The following is a 27,307-nucleotide window of genomic DNA, read 5'->3' on the forward strand; positions in this document are numbered from 1 at the left end:
TGCTGGAGTCATTAGAAACATAGTCGATGATAAGGACAGCCTATGCTATCTCTTGAACACAGTAGGCACTGAGTTACTAAGATCACAACCGGTGCTGGGGTTACAGAAAACACAGTCGGTGCTCGGTAGTTTCGACAACATAGCCAGTGCTGGGTGTGGGTTAATGTTTGAGCCCTAACTCGAGCCTGACCCAGTCCTGAAATGTGTTGAGGGTGAGGTTTCCGGTGAGAGCTTTGGCAAACACAGGGTGTTCCGACAAGGTTTAGCTGGAGTTTGCCAGCGAGCAGGGGAAGTTCTAGTCGAGCAACGAGATAGCTTCAGGAAAGGAGACAGGATTTCATAGGAGCTGTAGGAGTTTCTCGACAGGTCAAGGATTTTTTTCGAGGAAATAAGGAATCTTCAACCGTGATTTTGAAGGTTTCGGTGAAGGGAAGAAGGGGCAAAAATTGCAGTAGAGGGCTTCTCAAGGATTTTTGACTGCTTTTAGCAGTTTTTCGGTGGGCATAAGTGGTTTCCCAGTAACATGGAGAAACGTTGAAGAGATTTCCCGGTTACGGAAGGGAAGCTCCGGTTGAAATTCGAAGGCTGTGAGGAACGATCCGTTACTGAAGGTGGACGGTTGCGGGAAGGAGAACGATTGCCATTTGACATCGCTGAATCATTGGGGAGGCGAAACATCTTAGGCTGAAAATCGAGGAGACTCGGGAACTAGGAGACGTGGAAAATAAAGAGTTACCTGTAGGTGAACAGCCGCGGTGACAAACATGGTTGGAGCTGGCTTGGGCTGTGCAACCAGTGCTGACACAGCTGGCGCTGATCCTCAAGAAAGGCAGCCGACACTGGGAGTTAGAAGCACAGCCGACACTTAGCCTACCCTGTACAGAGCTAGTGCTAGCCTAAGATAGCAGTTATCAGTGCTTGGTGGTCATGATGACGTGCACAATGTTGCTTGCATGTTGGAATTGTTGCGTACGACGATGAGTCATGTGTGGTGATGTTCTCACATGGAGCTGATTGGTTAGGCAAAGGGTGGTAACCAGTGGTAAGGCCAGGCTTATGATGCTCGTTGGAAGCCAAATCCTCCAGCACAACAGTGAAGTCCATGGAAGGGCATTCACTGTGAACAGGGTATGCACTCCATCATAGGCCAGTTCCATACCAGAGAAGTTTGCTTTGTACGTTTGATATACTCGTCAGATGAATTGAAGTTGACTCGAAAATGGTTGGCTTATTCTTTTGGCCTGTAACCATCCTCTTTGGTGACACTCGCCAGATGAATTGAAGCTAACTCTCCAAGTGGTTTTGCTTCTTCTTCACGATGAGGGTGTTTCTTTGGTGGTTTTTCTTCTTCTTCATGGGGAGAGCATTTCTTTGGTGGTCTTGTTTCTTCTTCATGAGGAGAGAATTTCTTTGGTGGTTTTTCTTCTTCATGAGGAGAGCATTTTCTTTTACCATGTAACCATCCTCTTATCCTCAGATGCAAGAGCAACACTGCCGTTTTTGGTTTGTAACCATCCTCTTATCCTAAGATGCAAGAGTGGTGTCAACTGTTCTCTTTTCCTCAGATATAAGAGACTTTGTAACCTCCCTAATAATGGGCTTTTTAGCTTGTTTCTTATAACTCCTTTTTACTGCAATAAAAAGAGTTAAACTTTGTCTTTGGACTGTCATGTTCATTTTCTTTTTACACTCCTTTTTAATGTTTTGATATTGCGCATCAAGTCTTTTTGAGCATGCATCATGGGTAGTATTTCTTTAGCCATTGATAGGGGGCATTACCTTTTCTCCATAAGGATGTGCTAGTATGTAAGCTCTTATGATGAGGCTTTTTTTATTATAAAGGGGCCTTCCCACTTAGGTTCGAACTTCCCTTTACACCGGCCATGCATAACAATCAGCCTCTTGACGGCCAGAACTGGATCCCCATGGGCGACTGAGCGAACCTTGACTGACTTGTCAAAAGCCCTCTTCATTCTCCCTTGATTGAGTCCGAGGTCCGGCTGAGCCTCTAACCTCTTTTCATCGAGTGCATCCAATTCTTGATACCAGAGTTTGACTCTCTCATCTTCGGTTAGCCCTTGATGTATAGCGACTCGTAGTAAAGGGATTTGAATTTCGAGTGGTACAACCGCTTCACCCCCATAGTCCTTAGAATAAGGAGTGGAATCAGTAGCATTTCTTGTGATAGTGCGATAGGCCCACGAGGCTTCAGGAAGCTTCTCGTGCCAATTCCTCTTCATTTTTTATACGAATTTTCGTAAAACATTGCACAGGGTTTTATTGAAAGCCTCAGCTAATCCGTTGGCTCGAGGGTGGTAAATAGTCAAGTACTTTCATTCAAAGCCGAACTGATTAACCAAGCGATTAACATGATGACTTCGAAATTGAGGGCCATTATCAGAGTGCAACTGAGATAGTACAATGTGGTTTCTTTCCCTTCGTCATTATTCTGTGCCTACAATGCCCCGAGTGACTTGTCTAGAGCGATCACATACAGGATGAGAGGTCTTCCTAGTATCGGTGTAGAGAGCACTGGAGGATGGAGTAAATAATGCTTGATGTCATTGAGGGCTGCTTGACAAGCTTCATCCCAGATGAACGGGGTATCTTTCTTTAACATGTGCATAAAAGGTTTATAGCACTTGAGAGGTTTGAGATGAACATGCGGATGTACGCCAACTGTCCTTGAAGAGAGCACAACTCTCGTAATGTAGTTGGCGAGGACATTTCTTTGATTGCCTTGATCTTGACTGGCTCAACTTCCAACCCTCGGTTTCTAACAATGAAACCTTAAGAACTTTCCTAAACACACACCAAAAGAGCATTTCAGCGGGTTCATTTTAAGCTGATGAAGGCATAACTGATCGAACACCTTTTTGTGGTGTCTTATTTGAGTGTCTTTCTCTTCAAATTTTACCACCAAGTCATCTACATAACATTTGACCTCCTTGTGCATCATAATATCCTTGAAGATGGTTATCATTGCCCTCTGATATGTTGCACCAGCATTCTTCAATCCAAAAGGCATCATTGTGTAGCAGAAGACCCCTTTTGGAGTCAAGAATACGGTGGCTTCCTCATCTTCTAGTGCCACCCGTGTTTGATTATACCCGAAGTATCCATCCATGAAGAAAAAGTTTTGACAGTAAGACGTAGAGTCAATGAGGATCTCGGTGAATGGCAATGGGAAGTCATCCTTGGGACAGGTTGTATTCAAGTCGCGAAACTCAATGCAAACTCTAATTTAGTCGTTCCTCTTCTTAACTAGAACAACATTTACTCGACATTTCGGGTACTTCACTTCAAGAATGAAGACTGCTTGTCTTTGTTTGGTCACCTCAGCATCTATCTGCATTTCAAGGTCAGACCTAAACCTTCTTGATGTCTTCTTAACAAGTTTGACAGTTGGATCTATGCAAAGATGATGAACCACGACTTGGGGGTCTAAACTAGGCATCTCATGATAATGCCATGCAAAGAATGTTTGAACACATTTTTCAGCACCTTGGTCCCTAATGAGGAATAAAGAGGAAGCAGGTCAATAAAGCCTACAAAACAGTGGAAATTTCAACAATCTCAGAATGGCCTCAGAACTGGTCAAGATCTTCATCAACACTCTAAAAGGCCACATACCATTTTTCACTACAATCAGACATGTCTAAGGTAGTGAACACGACGAAACAATCTCCGAAAAATTGGCCTCGAGCACCTGAAATGGACCCCATAACTAGAACTATATTTTTGGTACATCAAACATCTATGAGACACTTCCATTGGATTCGGTACGTTCAAAACACTCTATGGGTCAAGTTTCGGCTTAATCGAGCACTCCAGGACAAAGTTATGGGCAAATTATCGAAAAGATGTAGGCCGCACACTATTCTCGTGTGGCCACCCTACACCAAAACACCATTAAAGGTGGATGTTTTCACAATCACGAGAAGTCACTTTCGAGGCATATATCTCACTTGTTCTAAGTCGGATCACCCTCAAATTTGGTGAGCATATTTGTTTCATCGAGACGAGCGTTTTGATAGGTGGTACGCCTCATGACGATGCTCGAGAAGAGAGAAAACCTAGAGAGAAGTTGCTGATCCGTGAATAAAGTTGTCGAACATTGTAGCATGCCTTACTCGAGCGGCCAAATCAAGACGTTCAAATGCCTGATAGACACGAAACTAATTGTATTATATGCGTAAGGCCCGTGGCTTTCTCTGGTTCGAACCTCACCTACGATGAATGGTTGGATTTCACACATGGAGCCATCAAAATCGTTGTAAATTCTGGCCGACAGATTTCAAGATTTCAACAAAAAATTTAAGACCACAAAATAATAATCCGGACACAAAATTGAGCTGCGTTTGTTGCAACGTGATCGTGATGGCATGCTCAGTGTGATTCAATGAAGAAATCATAGAAAACATCAAAGAACGAGCGCACTATCAATCCAAAGTTTTCAAGATTCATTCAAAATTCAAGTCTCATGATCATAGCTCAAAAACGTGATTACTGGCTTGAAGTTGGTATTAAATCGATCGCCATGGTGGGCCCTACAGGAAAACAATCAAAATTTTGATCAAATGGGCATTAGAACAACCCCGGATCAGTCACAGAACATCACACAAGCTCTCGAGCAGCAGCAGGGACTGTTCTGAAACTCCACACATTGTTAGGTAGAAGAAAAAACAGTCATTTTTTGCCCATTTTTAGAATTTCTTTTAATTTAATTAAATTGTAATTATCTTCAATTTTAGTTAGTTTTTGGGCATTCACCCATGTTTGGGCCCAATTCAATATAAACATGCAAAGCCAAATTGTAAAGAACCCTAAAAAGACCTTCGGTTCATTCTTCATTATTCAATAAGGACTTCAATTCTTGCTTGAGTGTTGGTGCATCTTGGTGAGAGAGAGGAGAGAGAAGAAATATCTGGTATCCCTCAGTAAGGTAACTTTCTCTCTCCTACCCTCTTTCTCTCTTCTCCTCTCTATCCTCCCTTCTTTCTCTCTCCTCCCCTATTTCTCTCCTCCCTTCTCTTCTCGTCTCTATCTCTCTTTCTCTCTCTTCTTCTCATCTCTTCCTCTCTCTTCTTCTCGTCTTTATCTCTCTCTCCTTCTCATCTCTATCTCTCTCTCCTTCTCATCTTTATCTCTCTCTTCTTCTCATCTCCATCTCTCTTCTCCTTATTTCTCTCTGTTCTTCTCATCTCTCTCTACTTCACATCTGTATCTCTCTTTCTCTCTCTTCTTCTCTTCTCTACCTCTCTTTCTCTCTCTTTTTCTCATCTGTATCTCTCTCCTCATCTTTTCCTAACACGGCCAGTGATGCTCAGTGTCGTTTATGTCTCATTCCTTACCCCATTCTTTTGACAAAGCCGGTAAAGTCAGTGCCAATTGTGTCCTCTCTCTCTACTCTGTCCAATACAGTCAATGAAGCTCAACGCAGACTTTATCTTATCTCTCTTTTTTGTCTAACACAGCCAGTAGTGCTTAGTGTCGACTGTATTCTCTCTCTTCTTTATCTAACACAACTGGTAATGCTCAGCGTCGATTGTATTCTCTCTCTCTTTTTTATCTAGCACATCCATCAACACTCAGTGTTGACTGTGTTCTCTCTCTTCTTTGTCTAACACACCCTATAATGCTCAGCGGCGACTGTTCTCTCTCTCTCTTTTTTGTTTAACACAATCAGTAACACTCATCGTCGACTATGTTCTCTCTCTTCTTTGTCTCGCACAACCGGTGATTCTCAGCACCGACTGTGTTCTCTCTCTCTTCTTTATCTAACATAACAGGCGATACTCGGTGCCAACTGTGTCCTCTTCCTCGTCTTTGTCTAATACAGCCGGCAACGCTTACTGCCACCTGTGTTCTTCTCTTTTCTCTCACACTCTTCTCCTCCTTTCTTTCTCTTCCTCTCCTTCGTTTTATTCTCTTATTATCTTATCTTACTTCTCATTCTTTCTTTATGATCTCTACTCTTTCTGTTATTCTTTCGTTTGATTAAGTGAGGTTGAGATTAGCCTATCATGGTAGTCCTGTCGTCTAGCCGTAATGTTGTGCCAGAATTACTGTGCGTGCTTTATTGCCATGACAGACTAAGATTCTTGTCTAGCTAGTCAGTATCGGTATTGACGTCTTGTAGTAATTTTGTTGAGCCGGTCTGGGTTACTGATCCCGTTTTACTACCACGTCAAGCCAATTACCCACCAGCTCAATCACTGTGTTGAACTCCCCACCTGGTCAGATTCCACTCTCTCTCATCGTCCTTCTCTTATTCTTCTCTTCTTCTTATGAATGCGCACACTTGTGTACGTGCACCAAAGAGACAAGGGGAGGTTTGTTGACCCACTTGTCTTATAACATTTTCCATATACGTGTGATTGTAGAAAATAAGAGAATACAAGCTAAGGGAGGTGATTTCAAATCAGTTTTACGACTGGGGGGCTTTCTTTGTGATCTAAGAGGGCGCCCACACAAGCTAGCCTGAGTAAGTTCCGAAATCACCTTAAATTCCTCTCTCATCGATTGGTAATACCCACCCTTGTTCTCGAATAAGGTTCCCAAGAGAGCGATCTCAAAGTCCCCAATCTCTCTTGAAACCCGAGATGCGTGCCGCCCGATCATCATGATCCGAAGAGCGAGATCGAGGCACCTAACCAGCTTGGCAGCTCCACTGGGGACTTACTACCCCTTGTTGGATCGTACTTGTTTGGCTAAGTTTCTCCTTTTATTTTTTGCATTCACACATCACTTATGGTTGTTGGGTTCTATAACCCACTCATTTGGATCGGGGATTTTCTCATCCGCGCATTCGCGAGTGTCCCTTAGGAACAAGTTCCTCCAACTTCATTCTCAACCCTTCTTTTTAGCAAAGACCTTGGGTCTAGCTCCCATTTCCTAACATGGAAAGGTCCCTCACTTCCCATCTCCTAGCTCGGTGGACCTACTGCTAAGGCCCCTTGCATCGAAACACATTTGTTGCCACACACAGCATGCACCCAGCCACCGACAAGTCTCTTTTTTGTCGTATTGTCGAGGTCAGCTGGAAGACCTAGTCCCTCTCTGCAAAAGGCAAGCAAATTACCATTGCTTCTGTGGGTCTCCACAAGGTTACCCCCACATTCTTACACCACCATGAGTCTCTATCCCTAGAGGCTCAACACATCAAGGCGGACATCTTGGCGTCTCCAGCCCTCACACGCCCCATAAGGCTCAAGGGTCACCCACGCGAGCCACACCTCAGGGCAACCCGCAAGTCACCTCGAGGCAGTACCCAGGATCAGACCTCCCAAAGCCGGTTCTTGCATACGTTTCTCATATGCATCCCACTGTTTGCGACAATATTGTCATTGTGCTAAACCGAGTACACTGGAGACGATCTTCTCATCCTCCTGCTCAGTACACACAAGTGCACCCTGTAAGGGGCAGGCCTCAATCAGTTCTCTTGCAGACACTTGCTCGTAGTTCTCGACCTCCTAAGGCCAAACCACTTGATCGAGTCCGAGTTGACCCCCAAGTCACCCGTGATCCTTCTTCAAGGGGCGCACATGCATCGCCATTACAGACAGCCCCTAACCCTTGACTCAGGCAATCTCATGAGTCAACCATGCTCTCGCCTACTCCCCCACCTTCTATCATGATACTCGAAGATCTTCCCCAAGAGTACCATCCTGAACTAGCCCCGTCATTTCGGTCATGTCCTTGAAGCCCACAAGAGAGCTCAGGGAAAAGACTTGATCGAAGATCGAGTCCTCCATCCTCCTCGCCCTAAGATGACTCCAGTCCCTGGCCCTCATCCTTTGTCGCACCTGATTGAGACAGCCCTCTCTTGTGCAAGAAGAATCGAATAGCCACAGTCTCGATCACAATTTTGGCATAAGGTCCATCAAAAGCTCAAGGCTAAACATGATAGGGGTCTGCGAATTCTCACCATGCAAGTGGCCACGGCGGTCGAGGCAACCAGCTCTAGTAACCCTTTACACTTGAATCCGTTCTACCCTCTTCAAATGACAAGGCCTGAAGAAGAGCTTCATCAGCCCTGCATTGTGGTAAACATTGTAGAAAATGAAGCAACCACTTAGCGACCACAATCCCATGATCATCGAGAACCGGTCCTCACGCGATGGTCATACAAAAGCCGAGTTCAATCAGGCCATGCCAACCCCCTACTGACCGATCTACCGTGCATGACCCGTCATGCTCGCAATCCCTCAAAGACAACTAAGGCTGACCCCCCTGAAGAAATAATCAATGTAATTGTTATAGAGGAACCTGACTCGTAGGAGGAACGCATGAACAAGTTTGAAGACATGGTGCATGTGATGATGAAGAAGATTAATCGTATAGATGTCACACGACAATCAGCCAACCATGAGGTCAATTCCCACCACTCAGATGGTGCACCTCTAAGGCAACCCCTTCTCTCTGCCTCACAGGACAACTCTATCCCTCACCCCGTCCCACAGGCAGATACCGATGCTATGATGAACCATAGCTTAAAGAATAGGAAAATTACGGGGTTAGAGGGTGCAACGCCTTATCAAAGGTCATACCCTTCATATATTGACCAGGTCCCGTTTCCTTCAGATTGCTAGAAAGGGAAGTTTCCCCTATTCAACGGGACCACGTCCCCCAACCAGCATATTGCCTAGTTTTAGGTAGCATGTCGAGAAACGGTGGTTGATGGGAGACTCCTTCTCCGTTAGTTTGTTGAAACCCTTGATGACCCCGCTTTTTCAGTTGTATGATCGACTCCCTCCAAACTCAATACAGACTTGGGAGGAAATGGAGAAGTTGTTCCACCAGCGTTTCTATGAGGTTGACAGAGAGGTTCAAAGTATCGAGCTTCTCACCCTGACTCAAGATCTTGATGAGCCTGTGGACCAGTTCATATCAAGATGAGGAAATTTGGCCGCTCGTCATCCCAATCATTTGCCCGAGAAGGAAGCAATTCCAAACTTCGGTGCGAAGAAAGCGATCTGAAAATGTTCTACACGTGCCTTTAATCCACTTCCATGTCATAGCTAACTTCCAAATCAATCCCCATAGAAAGCCTAGTACGCCACCATGGCGCGTCACAACAACCGTCTGCAAACCCAGCAAACAACAAGGGAAATGGCAACTCTCAGACTAACACCCGGGGCAGCCAACAAAAGGGCGTGATCAGTGTAGCCATTGCAGTCACTGATCTAAAGAAAGCTCCCTCCCAAACTATGGACCTCTCTAAAGGGGTGAGCACAGCAAAGACAACACCCTAAATGACCAAGCAACAATAGTCGTACAATCGAGTACCCCCGCCAACGAATCTTAATTGGGATGATTGTTTCACCAGGCATAGGAACAAGGTCTAACCCTTTGAGAAAGAATGGGCCCGTACACTATTCCAATTATCGTTAGAACAAAACATGATCGATCTTCTAGAGTCCAAGTTCCCTGCGCAAGTTGGGCTAGATACTGAGGCAAATTATTGTGCCTACCATAGAAGGATAAATCACCTCACAGATGACTGCTACCGGCTAAAAGATATTATCGAGGCCCTGATCTAGAGGGCTCAGATAAAGCTCGAAGACATAAAGAAGGAATGCAACAGGAGCCTCCCATATAGTAACAGTTCAAGTGGAAGATGAAGCCCCTAGTATCCTCACGCCTTCTTTGTTATAATGCTTCAGGAAGGTCTAATCACACTAAAACAGGCCAGGCAGCCTCGACGCCTCGCTCGGGGGACTGAGGACTGTTGGTGCTCGTATCATCAAGTATGAGGCCACTACCTATGGGAATGCACATGTTTCCATGATATATTAGCAAAGAAAATGCGAGAATGTCAAGAATTTTACAACATCCCAGTAAGTGATCCCTAAGCCACTGCTCCACTGACACAAGAAGATCTCCCAACTCAAGACCTTCCTAAAAATGATTCAAACTCTGCTGAACCCTTGACTTCCCGACCGTGGGTAGTCCACCATGGGCGAAGTAGAGTCAAGTCCTTAAGACGAGAAGCAGCTCACTAAGCTAGGGTTGTTCATAAGCCTAGCGAGACGAATCAAACACCACCTCAGAAAACCAAAAAGAGACGGGCACCAAGGGCTTCTCGCCAAAAAAACAAGACGTCTTAACCTCCAGTTGAGTAGGAATTTCTCAGGCCCCTTACCCCACTACAAACTTTACTGGACTTTATCCCTGACACTATCCTTTTTCCTTCTCCATCCCATCAAGAAGACGTCCAATGAGGGTGACATTGTTAAAATCACTCCTCAATTGTCTAAGCAAGGGAAAGACCTAAAAGATTCCCTATACACATCCAACCTTGGTGATGATGTAAAAAGCTGCGCTGATTGGTCGAATGAGGGGAACGACCTTAAAAGTCCCCCAGTTTCTAACCCTTTTCCTTCTTCTTCTTCTTATTCTTCTACTTCTCATCTTTCTTCTCTTATGTCTCCTGCCGGTATAGCCTTGAAATGTTCAGACTTCGAGACTCTCGATAGTGAATTCAAAGGAATCAACATAAGTAGGATGCAACATAAATGATTGAGAAAGACCCTGACATAGGCAGCTGGATTCTTAACAGTTGCTGATCCCCTAGCTGCTCGAGCCAAAGCAGAGCCACCATCTTCAAAGAAGCACAAGCCCCGTGAGCCCGACTTTGAACAGAGATTAAGAGAATCAAGGGGGCAGAGCTTCTATTCTTAAGAAGCTGACCACATGATACAAGTCTGTGAAGTGCCAGTCAGTGCGACACAAACACTGCAGACACCTATTCAAAGACCGTGTGATTCATACGAGGACACTTCTTGTGCTACAATTTTTGAATCTCAAATTCCCTATAATCTCCAAGTTGAAATCCTTCAGCTAGAGATACAATCTATATTTACGGAAGATCCTTCCATTCCTCAATCTGGGGATGATGCAGAAATTATGATCCACCCTGGACCTTTATCGGAGGCAGAGATGTCAGAATCATGGGTTTCCACACTCGAGATTGATCAAAAGACCTTTGAGAACAATGAGGAAGAGTTATAGGAAGCCCCAGAGGAGTGGGAAGAAGCGGTCAAGCCACAGCTGATGAACTGGAGGAGATAAATCTTAGTGATGAAGCCGACCCCAGACCCACTTTCATTTCAGCAAATATGTCTTCAAAAAAGAAAGAAGAGTTTGCTACCTTTTTGCGAGAAAATCGAAATGTCTTTGCTTGGCATTATCATGAGATGCCTGGTTCAGCAAATATGTCTTGGCATTGATCTAACTGTCAAACCTGTCAAGCAGAAATGAAGAAGGTTCAGGCCTAACCTTGAAATGCAGATAGACACCTAAGTTACCAAACTCTGACAAGCAGGCTTCATTCGTGGAGTCAAGTACCCAAAGTTGCTGACAAATGTTGTTTCAGTCAAGAAAAATAATGGCGAAATCAGGGTGTGCCTTGTCTTCCGTGACTTGAATACCGCATGTCTCAAGGATGACTTCCAGTTTCCATTCACCGAGATTCTCATCGAATGTACAGCTCACTGTCAAATCTTTTCCTTCATGGATGGATACTCCAGATATAATCAGATATAGATGGGGCCCAAAGATGAGGAAGCCACTGCATTCTTAACTCCAAAAGGGGTCTGCTGTTACACAATGATGACTTTTGGATTAAAGAATGTTGGTGCCAGATACTAGAGAGCAATGATGACCATCTTCAAAGACATGATGCACAAGGAGATGGAGTGTCATGTAGATGACTTGGTGGTAAAATCCGAAGAGAAGGATGCTTACATGAGAGACCTTGAGTAAGTGTTCAAGCGACTATGCCTTCATTAGCTTAAAATGAAGCCTCTGAAATGCGCTTTGGTGTACGTTAAAGAAAGTTCTTGAGGTTCGTTTTCAGACATCGAGGGCTGGAAGTTGAGCCAGTCAAGATTAAAGCGATCCAAGAAATTCCATCGCCAGCTACATTTCAAGAACTGTGCTCTCTCCAAGGGCAGTTGTCATACATCCGCAGGTTCCTATCAAATCTCTCAGATCGCAGTAAACCCTTTACACACCTGTGAAAGAAGGATACTCCATTCATTTGGGATGAAGCATGTCATGATGATATCAAGCAGTATTTGCTCAATCCTCCAATACTTTCTACACCAGTGATGGGACCCTCTTCCTATACGTGATTGCTCTAGACAAGTCACTTGGGGCATTGTTGGTGCATAACAATGACGAGGGAAAAGAAACACCACTGTATTATCTCAGCCACTGGATGCAAGGGGGTCCCCTATAGAAAAGATGTGCCTTGCTCTGATTTTCACAGTACAAAAGCTTCGTCATTATTTACTTGATCATGAAGTGAAACTCATATCAAAACTAGATCCTGTAGAATTTCTCATGACACGTCCCTGCTTGTTAGAGCACCTTGCTAAGTGGGCTTTATTGTTGATGGAATTCGACATCACGTATGTCCCATAGAAGCCCATCAAGGGACAGGCTTTGGCTAATTTTCTTGCAGCACACCTTGTACCGACAAAATCTCCGTTATCGAGCGACCTTCTTGATGAAGAAGTGTTCTGTGCTGACCTTGCTGATGCTTGGGAATTGTACTTCGACGAAGCCTTCCAATCAGACTGAGGAGGTGTCGAAGTAGTGTTCCTGACTCCGAGAGGAGTATTGCCAATTTCTTTCTCTCTCACTCAGGCCAGTTCTCATAATGAGGTAGAATATCAGGCCCTCATAATTGGGTTGGAGATGGCCTTGGACCTCAACTTAGAGCAGCTCAAGATCTATGGCGACTCTGAGTTAGTTATCCGACAGCTCAAAGGGATCTATGATGTGAGAAAAGACACTCTCAAGCCTTATCAGGATACTGCAAATCATATATGGGCCAATTGGAAGATGTATCCTTGAGTCACATCCCCAGGAGGTTAAACTCAGAAGCTTACACACTTTCAAAACTCAGTGCTACTATTCAATTATCCTCATCAGGACCCATGCTTGTCTGGGTGGCAGAATGGAGACCCATTGAATTAAGACCTGAGGTAGACACAGATGATGAGAGAAATATCTTCCCTGAATGCCGTCCTTATCCATTTGGACCGTTGCTATCAACTAATGAAGTAATCAAGACTGAACAGGAAATGACACGAAGTGAAGGAGCTAAGGATCGAAACTAAAAACCAGAATTCTTCAAACCCATGTGCGTAGAAATTTAGGAAGTAGAAGATTGGAGAGAGCCCATCACTAGTTTCCTAAAACTTGGGATGCTCTCTGAAGATCGTGCCGAATGCAACAGTATACGTTGAATTTCTACCAAGTATACTCTCTTTGAAGGAGACGTTCTCTACGACGGTATTCTTTTTAGATGTGTGGACATACAATAGGCAAACAACGTGTTAGAAGAAGTACACTCAGGAATTTGTGGACTACATCAGTCTTGTCTTAAGCTTTATCAATGGATACACAGATTGGGGTATTATTGTCCTTCCATGATTACTGATTCCTTAAACTATGTCAAAAAGTGCCAGGTGTGCCAAGTACATTCATGTCTCGTGTACCAGCCTTTAGAGCCCTAACACCCTACAATGGCATCATGGCCCTTCTCACAATGGGGTATGGACATTGTAGGGCCCATTGACCCTCCTTCGGCAATGGGTCATGTCTTTATTATGGCTGCAACAGATTATTTCTCTAAGTGGGCTGAAGTGGTCTCCCTTAAATAAGTTCCTGGGACAATAGTGGCCAACTTCGTTCAACATCACATTATATATTAGTTTGGGGCTCCTGACCGGATTATCTTAAACAATGGCCCTCAATTTTGAAGTCATCATATTGATCGCTTGGTTAATCAGTTTTGTTTTGAATGGAGATACTCGACTATGTATCACCCTCAGTTGAATGACTTGGCTGAGGCCTTCAACAAGACTCTATGCAGTGTTTTGCAAAAGTCGGTATCGAAAACGAAGAAGAATTGGCACGAGAAGCTTCTCGAAGAACTATGGGCTTTATGCTACTGATTCCACTCCTTACTCTCTGGTCTATGGGGGTGAAGCAGTTTTACACCTCAAAATTCAGATTCCTTGATTACGTGTCGCTATACATAAAGGACTAATAGAAGATGAGAGAGTCAAACTTCAATATCAAGAATTGGATGCACTCGACGAAAAGAGGTTAGAAGCTCAGCAGAACCTTGAACTCAACCAAGGGAGAATGAAGAGGGCTTTTGACAAGTCAGTCAAAGTCCGCTCATTCGCTCATGGTGATCTCCTTCTAATTATCAAATGGCCGATTGTTATGCATGGGTGTCGTAAAGGGAAGTCTTAACTCAAGTGGAAAGGTCCATTTATAGTAAAAAACGTCTCGCCAAATGGAGCTTACCTATTAGCACATCCTGATGGAGAGGAAGAAATGCCCCCTATCAATAGGCGATACCTAAAGAAATATTATCCATAATGCATATTCGAGAAAAGAGAATCAATGCAAAGCAAGAAAGATAGTTTAAACTCTTTTTATTGCATTAAAAAGGAGTTACAAGTTAAAAGAAAAAAAAAGGCCCTTTATTAGGGAGGTTACAGTTCTCTTATATCAAAGGGAAAAGAAAACAGTTGACACCAAAAGTGTCACTATTGCATCTAAGGATAAGAGGATGGTTACAAACCAAAACCTGCAGTGTTTCTCTTACATTTGAGGATAAGAGGATGGTTACAGTCCAAAAGAAGTGCTCCCCTCATGAAGAATAAGCAAACCCACGAAAGAATTGCTCTCATAGAAGAAGCAAACCCACAAAAGTATTGCTCTCCCAAAAGAAGCAGACCCACCAAAGGATTGCTCTCCTCATGAAGAAGAAGCAAACCCACCATAGAAGCACCCTCATTATGAAGAAGAAGCAAAACCACTTGGAGAGTCAGCTTCAATTCATCTGACGAGTGTCACCATAAGAGGACGGTTACAGGCCAAAAGAAGAAGCCAACCATTTTCGAGTTAGCTTCAATTCATCTGATGAGTATATCAAACATACAAGGTAGACTTCTCTGGCAAGGAACTGGCCTATGATGGAGAGCATACCAGTTGATAGTGGATGCCCTTCCACAGGACAACATGGACTTCACTATTGTGCTGAAGGATTTGGCTTCCAACGGGAGTCATAAACCAAGCCTTACCACCCGTCACCATCCTTTGCCGACCCAAGTTAGCGCCGCCCATGAACACCGCCGTACGTAGCTTATCGTCGTGCGCAACAATTCTTACATACATCGCAGTGCCACATGTGAATAACACTATACACATCATGATGCTCACCATGCGTTGATAAGTGCCATCTGAGGCCAGTGCCGGCTGTGTCCCCCAAAGGCCAGCACCGGTTGTGCTCCCTGATCTTAGAGCCGGCTGTTTCCTCGAAAGACTGGTGCCAATTGTGCTCCCAACTCCTAGTGTCGACTGCCTTTTTTGAGGATCAATACCTATCGTGTCAGTGCCAACCATGCTTCTAACCCCTAGTATTGGCTGTCTTTTGAGGGTCATGTCGGCTGTGTCAGCGTCGATTGTGTCCAGCACTGGCTGCCTGTCCTAAGTCAGTGCCGACCTGTGTGCTTCACCGTGGCTGTTCACCTTCAGATGACTCCTCTTTTTCTATGACTCCTCATTTTTCAGGGCCTAAGACGTTTTGCCTCCTTAAGGATTGCATGAATTCTGACGCAACCGTCACCGCCTGCAACGGTCCACCTTCTGTGACTGTTCGTTTCCCTGCGCCATCCGATCTCCCACTGTGAGACTTTCCCTGCCTATGCCTTGGCCAGAAAGTCACCAAAACATTGTTGGGAACCCTCTGCAACACCACCAAGTTATTGAGAAACTGCTGAAAACTATCAAAAAATTCCCCGGCAAATTCCCAAAACTAGCAAAAATGCCCACTGTTGTAGCTCCCGCCTCTTCTACCCTCGAAAACCACGGCCAGAACTCCTTGCAGTCCCAAAAAACTTCCCGGAGAATTCCTTTTGGGTGCTCCCTTCCTACAACTTCACTAATCCCTAACAAACTTCTCCTAGGCTTGTTGAAGCCTTCCCTGTTAACCTTATCGAGACATCCACTGTTTGCCGGAGCTTCAACCAAGAGCTATCTCCACACCGTTCAAATTTTTTCTTATGTCCTTTTTACCTTCGATGAAAAGTAGAGGAAATGGGGTTTTACCTCCTTTATATTGCTGAGGCTTCCCTCAAATGTCCCTCGCAAACTGGGAATTCTAGTCGTGTCCTGGAAAGCCAAGCAGCAAGCGGGCTGGACTAGGTCGAGCTTTGACCTGAGGACCGGGTAAAGTTTCATTGCTGCCTCATCAACGTGACATAGACCAGGACAGGGTCAAACTCGGGTCATGGCTTGAGTATCAATCCCTACCCAGCGCCAGCCACTTAGCGTCGGCTGCATTTCAACAACCCTAGTGCCGACTGCATTTCAACAACCCTACGCCAGTTGTGTGCTCGACAACTTGGGGCTGGCTGTGTTCACGTGATAGCATGGACCATCCTCTGTGTCGGCTATGTTTTTAACAAATTCAGTGCCGACTGAGTTGTTAAGAAGCAGTGTTGGACATTTTCAGTGCCGGTTGCATTTTCGAAGACTCATGGCCGACTGAGCACTCAAAAACAATAGTGGTCATTGTGCCTGGCGCCGATTGTGTTCTAAACAGTCCATCATCGTACACCCCATGCTGAAGTTGTGTGTGTCTTATTATTATAATCCCAAGTGAAGTTGCACCTTGACTCTGACCTATTATCCCCTGCAAAGTGGAATCCAGGTTGGTCAAATTCAGGTCATGACTTATCATCCCCAGTAGGAGAGTCATACTCGTACTACAACTTATTATCCCTAGTAGAGTTAGCTGCAACCCCCAGGGGCTCTGTCTCACACCTAGTTATTATGTCTTTAAGGATATATAGGATCTACATATGTTCCCTTTTCCCTAATCAAGTCGATCTTCCCATTTGGTTTCGCTGACTTTAATCATTTTATCTAGGGAGTCACACTTACCCTCCTTATCCTCAGTACAGTTTGCCACTCCTCGTAGGGCCACCATCTCCATCTAAAAATCTTTTTGCTTGTGCATAGCCTGAACTATTTTATCCCCAAGGAGTCAGATAGCCATCTACAGACTTATTCCCCATGGAGCATCACCTATATAGCAACTCACACAATGGTTCGTGCTGCATGACCTTAAACTGCACAATCATGATCCATGCTACCTGACCTTAAAACTGCACAGCCATGGTTAGTGCTGCATGATCTTAAACTGCTTAGCCATGGTCCGTGCTACATTACCTTAAACTGCACAACCATGATTCGTGCCGCATGACCGTAAACGGCACAATCATGGTCCTTGCTGTATGAGCTTAAATTGCATAGCCTCGGTCTAGTTGCACAACCTTAAATTGCATGGTTCAAACTATATGACATTAAACTTTAGTGGAGGTCTAGTTGCATGACCTTAAACTGTATAATCCTAATTACACAGCCCCAAAGTGCACGATCCAAGCTATATGACTTTAAACTATAGTACACGTCCTAGCCGCATGACATTAAACGGCTTGGCACCCCGGTTCAAACTATACGACCATAAACTATAGCGAAGGTCTAGTTGCACGACCTTAAACTGCATGGTCATAGTTGCATGACTTTAAATTGCATAACCACTGTCCAAGCTATATGACCCTAAACCATAGTGCACGTCCTGATCGCATGAAGATAAACCTCTTTGCATAGGTCCCATAGTATGACCATAAACTAGCTCCCGCATATTGCACACACCTTTTTACGGGCATCTTCATGCACGTCTTCCTTAACCGACCCATTCGTGCGCATGTACCACCTTCATTACCTCCCCAATGAGTCCATTCACTTCGTCATCCTCCATCATTCCCTAGTGAGTCTCACTCGTGCTCACAAAGCGGCAAACCTTCCCTCCACCCATACTAGTCGTAAGCTAGTGGGTCACCATTTTTTCACCCACCTTTTATACGTCATCCATCATTCATAGGTAGCCTCGTGCCATCTCCCCAAAAGTGACCAAAAAATACTACCATAATTACTCCATGGCCTCCACAGAATATCATTCAACTCCACCATAGTTCAGTTGTATGACCTTAAACTAGAGTACACACCTTGGCTGCATAACGTTAAAAGGCTTCGCACAGGTCCCAAAGGCATGACCTTAAACACACCTCCACAAAAAAAAAATGATGAGCATGGTGTAAACCTTAATAAGGGAATGCCATGAGTAAAAATGATGGATGGGCATGGTCACGAAACCATGAGTAAATGAGTTTTGTGAACAAAAAAATTGGGCATGGTTAAAACCTAAAAGGGTACCATGAGTAAAACGGAAGAATAAAGGTGGACATGACCGAAAGGTCATGAGTAAACCCAAATAAAAAGAAAGTTGGTGAAAACCGTCTCTACAACGCCGCCTCTCAAGTTCCAGTGAAAATTTGTAAAGGACGCTTAGACCAATAAACAGGTTGATGCAGTGTTCACCTCAACAGGTGGCTTCAGCCCACACTCAAAAAGAAAAATCTCAGGTGTCACAATACCAGGGGCTTCAAGGAAACGGTTCCAACAGCCAGAGTCCATTAGTCAAAAAGGACTCGAAGGACATAAGATTCACCAAGAAAGCAAGACAAGTCTCATGGGAAAGAGCATCATTCCCAGGAGGTTACAAATGTACTCCAAGATGCTGGAGATGCCTTGAGAAGGCTAAGTCAGCCATGACTTTGGACCTGCTATGCGACGACCTGCACAGCAATGGGTAGTGGTTATACCCAGAGCTACTCACCTCGATAAATTGAGCCTGTCATTCTCAGTAGAGTTACATGCATGCCATTACTCGTCATCCCTAGGGAGTCACACTTACCATCTTAATCCCTCATGAAGTTTGGTCGCCACTCCTTGTAGGGCCACCATCTTCATTTAAATCCCTCTACTTGTGTATAGCCTCAACTATCTTTATCCCAAGGGAGTCACATTGCTATCCACAAACTTATTCCCCATGTAGCTTCACCTATATGGAGACCCACACAATGGTCCATGTTGTATGACCTTAAACTGCATAGCCGTGGTCTGTGCTGCATGACTTTAAACTGCACAATCGTGGTCCATACTGTATGACCATAAACTACACAGCCGTGGTCCGTGCTGCATGATCTTAAACTTCATAGCCACGGTCCATACTGCATGACCTTAACTGCACACCCGTGGTCCATGCTGCATGACTTTAAACTACATAGGCATGGTACAAACTATATGACCTTAAACTATAGCGGTGGTATAGTTGCACGACCTTAAACTACATAGTCCTAGCTACATGACTTTAAACTGCATAGCCATGGTCCAAACTATATGACCATAAACCATAGTCTATGTCCTAACTGCATGATATTAAAAGTCTCAGTATCATGGTCCAAACTATAATACCTAAGCAGAGGTCTAGTTGTGCGACCTTAAACTGCATGGTCCTAGTTGTATGACTTTAAACTACATAACCACGGTCCGAGCTATATGACCTTAAACTATAGTGCATGTTCTGGCCGCATGACGTTAAACTGCTTTGCTTAAGTGTAGGAGGCATGACCTTAAGAATGCCCCCACACATACGTGCACACCCCCTTTACGTGTTTTTGCACATACGCTTTCCCTAACGGACCCATTCGTTTGCGTGCACCACCTTTATTGCTTCCCCAGTGAACCCATTCACTTCACTACCACTATTCATCATTCCCCAGTGAGTCTCACCCATGCTCACAGCATGGTGAACCATCTCACCACCCATACTCGTCATCAGCTAGTGGATCACCATTTTTCACACGCAACTCATTCACCTTTCATCTTTCATAGGTAGCCTCGTGCCATTTCCCCAAAGTGAGTTAAGACCATCACCATACTCACTCTATGGCCTTCACAGACTGCCATTCTTAAGCACTATGGTCTAGCTGTATGAACCTAAACTATAGTATGTGTCTTGGCCGCATGACGTTAAAAGGCTTCGCACAGGTCTTAAAGGCATGACTCTAAGCACGCCTTCACAACAAAAAAAACGGGCATGGTGTACACCTGAATAAGAGAACGCCATGAGTACAAATGACTGGCGAGCATGGTCAGAAAACCATGAGTAAAGAGTTCCATGAAAACAAAAACCCAAGCACAGTGAAAACCCCAAAGGGCACCATGAGCAAAAACGGATGAAAAGGGCCGACATGACAGCAAGGGCAGACATGACCCCAAGGTCATGGGTAAAAGAGCCCGAAAATCAAGGAAGTTGGTTAACTCCATCTTTACAGTGCCACTCCCTCTATTCAAGTGAAAACCTGTAAAAGGGCACTTGGATCAACAAAACAGGTTGATGCAGCACCACAGCCTCAACCAACACACAGTTACCAAACAGTCATAGTTCTAACTAGCAAGGTCTACCTAAAATCCTCAACTACAAGCATCCAATCACAATGTAAAGTGGCTCATTCGGGAGTGAGAGCCTCATAATATATCAAACATTTCAAATCAAAAAACAACAAGAGTCCTTGAGGGTGAGGATGATGACCAAAAGATCCCCCCAAAATGCTAAATATCCCTACGAAGGCAAAAAACTGATGAAGCAAGGGCCTAACCTACCAGAGACTTCAAGGTAATGTCTCATCATGAGATCACCCTTATTAAAACCTTCCTTAGTGGATAGGCCTAGATTTTCAAGACAGGCTGCTAAAAGGTCCCCAACTGGACCCGACAGGATGGGGCCCATGACCTCGCCTCGCCAAAATTCCTTGTAGCCAACAGGCCTAGACTTTCGGGATAGATCAGAAGCCCCCAAATGGACCTAGAAAGATGGAACCTACAAAGATACTCTGATCATCAAAAGCAAACCGGGTGTAGCAACAAACAATGCCAACCAAAAGTTCATAGCACTTGACCTCTAGATAGACCTGATTCTGACCAATGAGGTCCCTGTAAAATCCTCAAGCTGTCAGAATGACAAATAGTCCCTCGAGGGTGAGGACTTCGGTAGGATCCCTCAAAATTCTCTTCTCCCTCTAAAGTCTCCATGGCTGAGCATCCTAGTTACAACATTGCATGAATCTCCACAGCATTCGCGTAGTCCTATGGCTAGTCAACGGAATTTCCCAAATAACTATACTTCTTACTTCTATCGAAGCACAAAATTTGATAGGGCAATCTGTTTGAAGATATTTTTCAGCACCTTGGTCGCTGGTCAATAAGGCCTAACAAAGAGTGGAAATTTTGACAATCTCAAAATAACCCTAAAACTGTCTAATATCTTCATAAGGACTCTAATAAGTCTCCTAGTACGTTTCGTCACATTCCGACATGTCTAAGGCAATGCAAACTGATAAACAGTTTCGGCAGAATCAGAGTCTCGCACCCTGAAACGGACCCTATAACTAGAGCTATATTTTTGGTGTCTCAATTTGCTATGAGACTACCACCATTTGATTCCAAACGGTTGAAAACCTCTAGGATTCAAATTTTAGCTTGAATGGACATTCCAGAAAGACGTTATAGGTGAAAGAGTGAAACATGAGGGCTCGCACACTATTCCAGTGCGGCTACCTTGCAACTCAACTCCATTAAAGGGCCAGTCACGACTAGTGAATTTTGATACTTATATATCCCTCTTTTGAGATCAGATTGTGCTCAAAATTGATGGAGCGTGTTCATCTTGTCGAGACGAGTGTTTCGATATGTGGCACGCCCCATGACGACGCTCTAACACGAAGAAAAGCTAGAGAGAAGTTGTTGAAACATGGGGAAAGTGTAGGAAAATCAACAGTGCCATTCATCACTCGAGCGGCCAAATCACGTCGCTCATGAGACTGATCGACATGAAACTAGTTCCATCGCGTGCGTAACGTCTAGGGCTATCTCTAGTCCGCACCCCGTACATAATGAATGGTCGGATTCCCCCCAAAACTTCAAAGTTGCAAAATCTTCGTTCGGGTACAGAATCGAGCTGCGTTTGTTGCCCCATGATCATGAAGGCTTGCTCAGTGTGTTCCACTGAAGAAATCAAAGAAAAGCATTAAGGAACGAGCATACAATTGATCCAAAGTTTCAAGGTTCATTCAAATTTCAAGTCACATGATCGTTCCCTAAAAACACGATCCATCACTCAAAATTCGTATCAAATCGATCACTATTTTGATCAAACGGGCATCAGAATGTCCCCAGATTATCCATAAAAAGTCATGCACGTTCTAGGGCAACGCAGAGACTCTCTTGGAATTCCACAACTTGTTAGAAAGGGGCAAATCTGTCATTTTGCACCCTATTTTCTAATTTCTTTTAATTCAATTAAATCATAATTTTTAGCTGGTTAGGTTCCTCGATCTCGCCCTCCGAATCTGGATGATCAGGTAGCATGCACCTCAGGTTTCAGGGGACCTGAGACTTTGAGATCGCTCTCTCAAGAACCTTGCTTAAGAGCATGGGCAGGTGGACCAACTGATGAGAGAGGAATTCAAGGTGGGTTCGGGACTTACTCGGGCTGGCTTGTGTGGGCGTCCTCTTTGATCCTAAAGAAAGCCCCCTAGTCTTAAAACTAGTTCGAAATCACTTCCCTTGGCCTGTATTCTCCTGTTTCTGCAATCATACACATATGACAAATGTTAAAAGACAAGTGGGTCAAGGGACCCCACCTTGCCTTTGGGGAATGTACACTGGTGTGGACATTCAAAAGAGGAAGAGAATAATGAAAGCACAAAGATTTGGGTTAAATAATTTGACCATATGGTGAGACTGACACAGTGATTAAACTAGTAGGTAATTGACTCAGCGAGGTAGTAAAATGGACTCTGTAACTCAAACCGGCTCAACAGAATTACTATTAGATGACAATGCTAATACTGACTAGCTAGTCACAATGGCTCGTCTGTCGTGGCGATAAAGTGGGCACAGTAACTCTGACCGGCACAACGACATTATGGCTAGACGACAGGACTACCATGGAAGGATAATCTCAACCCTTCTTAATCAAACGAAAGAGTAAGGAAAAAAGAAAGAATAAAAAGAAAGAGAAGAGAATAGAAAGAAGGGGAGAAAGAGGATGAGGGGAGAAGAAGAGTGTGACAGAGGATAAAGGAAAAAGGAGAGGGTAAGGATAGACATAGACAGCAATGGGAGAAGGCGGGAGAAAATTTAGACTGCGATGGCTTCCACTGGCTTTAATATAAGAGAAAAAAGAGAAAGAAACATAGGCAGCGATAGACTTGCGCCGTCTGTGAAAAAAGAGAGGAAAGAGAGGCAACAAAGGAGGTGATAGGTTAGCGTCATCTGTGACAGAAGAGAAGAGAGAAAAGGAACACAAGCGGCTATAGGGTAGCACCGTCTGTGAAAGATGAGAAGAGAGAGAAGGAACACAAGCAACAATAGGTTAACGCCATCTATTGCAAAAGAGAAGAGAGAAGGAACACATGTGGCATTAGGTTAGCACCGTCAGTGGCAAAATAAAAGAGAGAAGGAACACATGCGGTGATAGGCTAGTGTCATTTGTGGCAGAAGAGAAGAAAGGGAGAGAACACAAGCAACGATAGGCTAGCGCCATCTATGGCAGAAGAGAAGAAAGAGAGAGAGTGTCGTCTATGGCAGAAGAAAATAAATAGAGAGAACACAGGCGGCGATAGGCTAGCATCGTCTGTGGTAGAAGAGAAGAAACAGAGAGAACACATGCGGCTATAGGCTAGCGCTGTCTGTGTTAAAAGAGAAGAAAGAGAGAGAAGGAACACAGGCGGTGCTAAGCTAGTGCCATCTGTGGTAGAAGAGAAGAAAAAGAAGGAACACATGTGTAACAATCCTAAAATTTCAAAAAAAAAAAAAAAAAGAAAAAAAAAACTATTAATACATGACAATTCGTTTGAACATGATGGTCCTTAGGGACCATCGTTACTTTTAAAAGCTTTTGTTTTAAAATCTTTGTGTTTCCTTGCTCTTGCCACGTCCACTAAAGGACGTGGGCTTTAGGTGTTTAAAGCGTAAACTAACGCTCACACCTGTAACGTAATAAAAGCTTTAGGTGTTTAAAGCGTAAACTAACGCTCACACCTGTAACGTAATAAAAGAATAAAATAATATGTTAGTAGAATTTTAATTCAAAGAGGTGAAGACACCTACCTTAGAAAACTTATGAGATTTTTCTCTCTGGTCGAAACACAGTGAACTCCTCTCTCGAGCCGAATTTTTATCGGAAGCTCCCTCTCAAATATTTGTGTGTAAGTGACATCGTCTTTCTGAAAAATAGTATGTTTGTAATAAATAGTGATATTTTCGTTCAGGATCTTTATTTTATAAGTTTTTTGTGTAAGTGACCTCATTGTCTCGAAAAATAATCCATTCTTTTTAAAAATGAAATGAAATAATTATTTCTGCTTATTATCATGAATTTTAAGCGCGATAAATTTTATGCGCACGTGACCTCATTATCTTGAAAAATAATCTTTTTAATAAAAAATTGTGATATTTTATCTATGTTAGAAATTTTGAATGCTGTAAATTATGAAAAATAAATTTATTTATTTTTCTTGTCTATTGTTAGAAATAAATGTGATATTTCTGCCTTTAGTAAAATTGTGATATTTCTTTCTACTGTTTTGAATATTTAGACATTGTAAAATTCATGTGAAAATGACTGCCTTATTATTTAACAATTGACATTTTTGCAATTGATTATAGTATTGTTGTGAAATGTTTATTTGTGGATTGATATCCCATAAATTGTGATAATTCTGTATTCTTGAATTTCTATAAGAGTTTTTCTATACATATTAAATTGGCAATTATGCTAGAATGCCTTTACAAACTGCTACCTTTCTAAATTTGAGCCCAAAATATTTGATTGGTTATTTTTGAAATGTTATAGAGAGTGACTGTTATTAATGGTTTAAGTGAAATTCATATTAATGATTTCAGTGATATGTTGAGTACATGATATTGCTGCTTTCGAATGTTTAAAGAGATTTAGAAATAATTTAAGTATGCAAGTGGACTCATCCGGTTCGCCGGTGAGGTATAAGTGGACCTATCTGGGACGCCGGTAGGGATTAAGTGGACTCATCCGGTACGCCGGTGAGGTATAAGTGGACCTGCAGGGATTAAGTGGACCTATCTGGGACGCCGATAAGGATTAAGTGGACCCATCAGGACGCTGATGGGGTATGTAGGTGGCTTACTTGGGACGCCAGTAGGGTATTTTGTGAAATCCTTTGAATTATGCACTGCCGTTAAAGTGTTATATGCATTTCAATCATTTGGACTGTGTTTAATTGTGCATTTCTGAAGGTGAAACTGTTATCTATAATAGCTAGTGCTCGCATTATTTTTTTTGACTTCCATTTTGAAAGTTTGTTTATATCTTTCATCGATGATTATTTTTAGGATTATGATGATCACTTACTGAGTAGCCAAACTCATCAAACTATGGTAAACACTTTTTAGGATAACTGCAAATTCATTTTGAGTGCTAGTCAAGATCAACCTTGGAAGATATTGTTGTTGTGCTAGCTTTCTTTTGTTACTTTGTAAGACCTCGCCACTGTAAATTTGTCCTATCAATAGATGTATATATGTTTTGTCTGTCACATCTCATGAATAACAGTATTGTTAATTCTTGGGGTGCGACAACATGAGGCGATAGGGTAGCGCCGTCTGTGGCAGAAGAGAAGAGAGAGAAAGAACATAGGTGGCGATAGGCTAGCACCATCTGTGGCAGAAGAGAAGAAAGAGAGAGAACGCATGCGGTGATAGACTAATGCCGTCTATGACAGAAGAGAAAAAAAAGAGAGAACACAAGTGGCGACTGCCTAGCATCATCTGCGATTGAAGAGAGAAAAAAAAGAGAGAGGAAACACAGGTGGCGATTGGTTAACGTCGTCGTGACAAAAGAGATAAGGGAGAGAACGTTTTGAGAGAGACCCAGCCCGCCATCTTGGTAAGGCCTAGCCCACTATTCATGTCTCATGAACAGGAAGGCATCACACAAGACGATAGGCCCGCCATGCGTGAATGGAAAAAGAGAAGCAGAGAAGCAGGGAAAGAGGAACATGATTGGCTAGAGGAGGAAGAGAGAGAAAGAGAGAAAGATGAAAGAAGGAAAGAAAAGGGGAGAGAGAAAAAGGGAGATAGAGATGAGAAAAAAGGAGAGACAAAGTGAGATAGAGATGAGAAAAGAGGAGAGAGAAAGGGAGATAACGATGAGAGAAAGGAGGAGAGACAAAGTTACCTTACTGAGGGGTTTTCTTCTCTCCCCTCTCTCTCTCTCTCTCCAAGGCGTACCACCAACTCAAGCAAGAATTTGAACTTTATTGAATGAATGGAAGTTGAACCCAAGGTGCTTTTACAATTAGGCTTTGCATGTTTATTTAGAATTGCGCTCGAACATGGGTGGATGCCAAAAAACAACATAAAATTGAAGATCAATACAATTTAATTGAATTAAAAGTAATTCTAAAAATCGGTGCAAAATGATTGTTTTGCTCCTGCCTAACAGTGTGTGGAATTTTGGAAGAGTCCCTGCTACTGTCCTAGAACTTGCATGATTTTCTATGATTGATCCAGGGTTGCTCTGATACCCGTTTGATCGAAATATGATTGTTTTCTTATAGAGCTCGACATGGCGATGAATTTGGCCCCAACTTCGAGCCATGAATCATGTATTTAAGCCATGATCTTGAGAATTGAATTTTGGATGAATCTTGAAAACCTCAGATCGATAATGCACTCATTCCTTGTTGTGTACTTTTGATTCTTTGCTGAATCGTATTGAGCATACCGTCACGATCATGTTGCAACAAATGCCACTCGATTTCGTATCCAGATGAAGATTTCGTCGTCTTGAATTTTTGGCCAGAATCTGAAATCCATCGATCAAATTTACAGCAGCTTTGACGCCTCCATGTGTGAAATCCAACCGTTCATCGTATGTAGGGTTCAGACCAAAGATAAACTTGGACCTTACACACATAACGCAATTGGTTTCAAGTCGATCGAGTATGCGAGCCTCGTGATTTTGCCGCCGAAGTGAGGCGTGATGCTGCTGAATTTTCTCCAAATTTCTTCGTGGATTAGCAACTTCTTTCTAGTTTTTGTCCTTGCTCGGGCATGCAATTTAAGGTCATTCAGCATGGACCATGGTATGGGTCACCATGTAGGTGAAGCTTCCTAGGGAATGGGTTTGTAGATGGTAATTTGACTCTCTGGGGATAAAATGGTTGAAGACAGCAAAGGGAATCAAATGGGAAGACCGACTTCATTAGGGATAGGATAATTAGGTGCGATGCAGACCCACTGGTGGTTGCAGTGGTAAAAT

The sequence above is a fragment of the Amborella trichopoda genome, chromosome 5, assembly GCF_054954075.1.
Source record: "Amborella trichopoda isolate Santa Cruz 75 chromosome 5, AtrichopodaSantaCruz75HAP2 v2.0, whole genome shotgun sequence".
NCBI classification, from domain to species: Eukaryota; Viridiplantae; Streptophyta; class Magnoliopsida; order Amborellales; family Amborellaceae; genus Amborella; species Amborella trichopoda.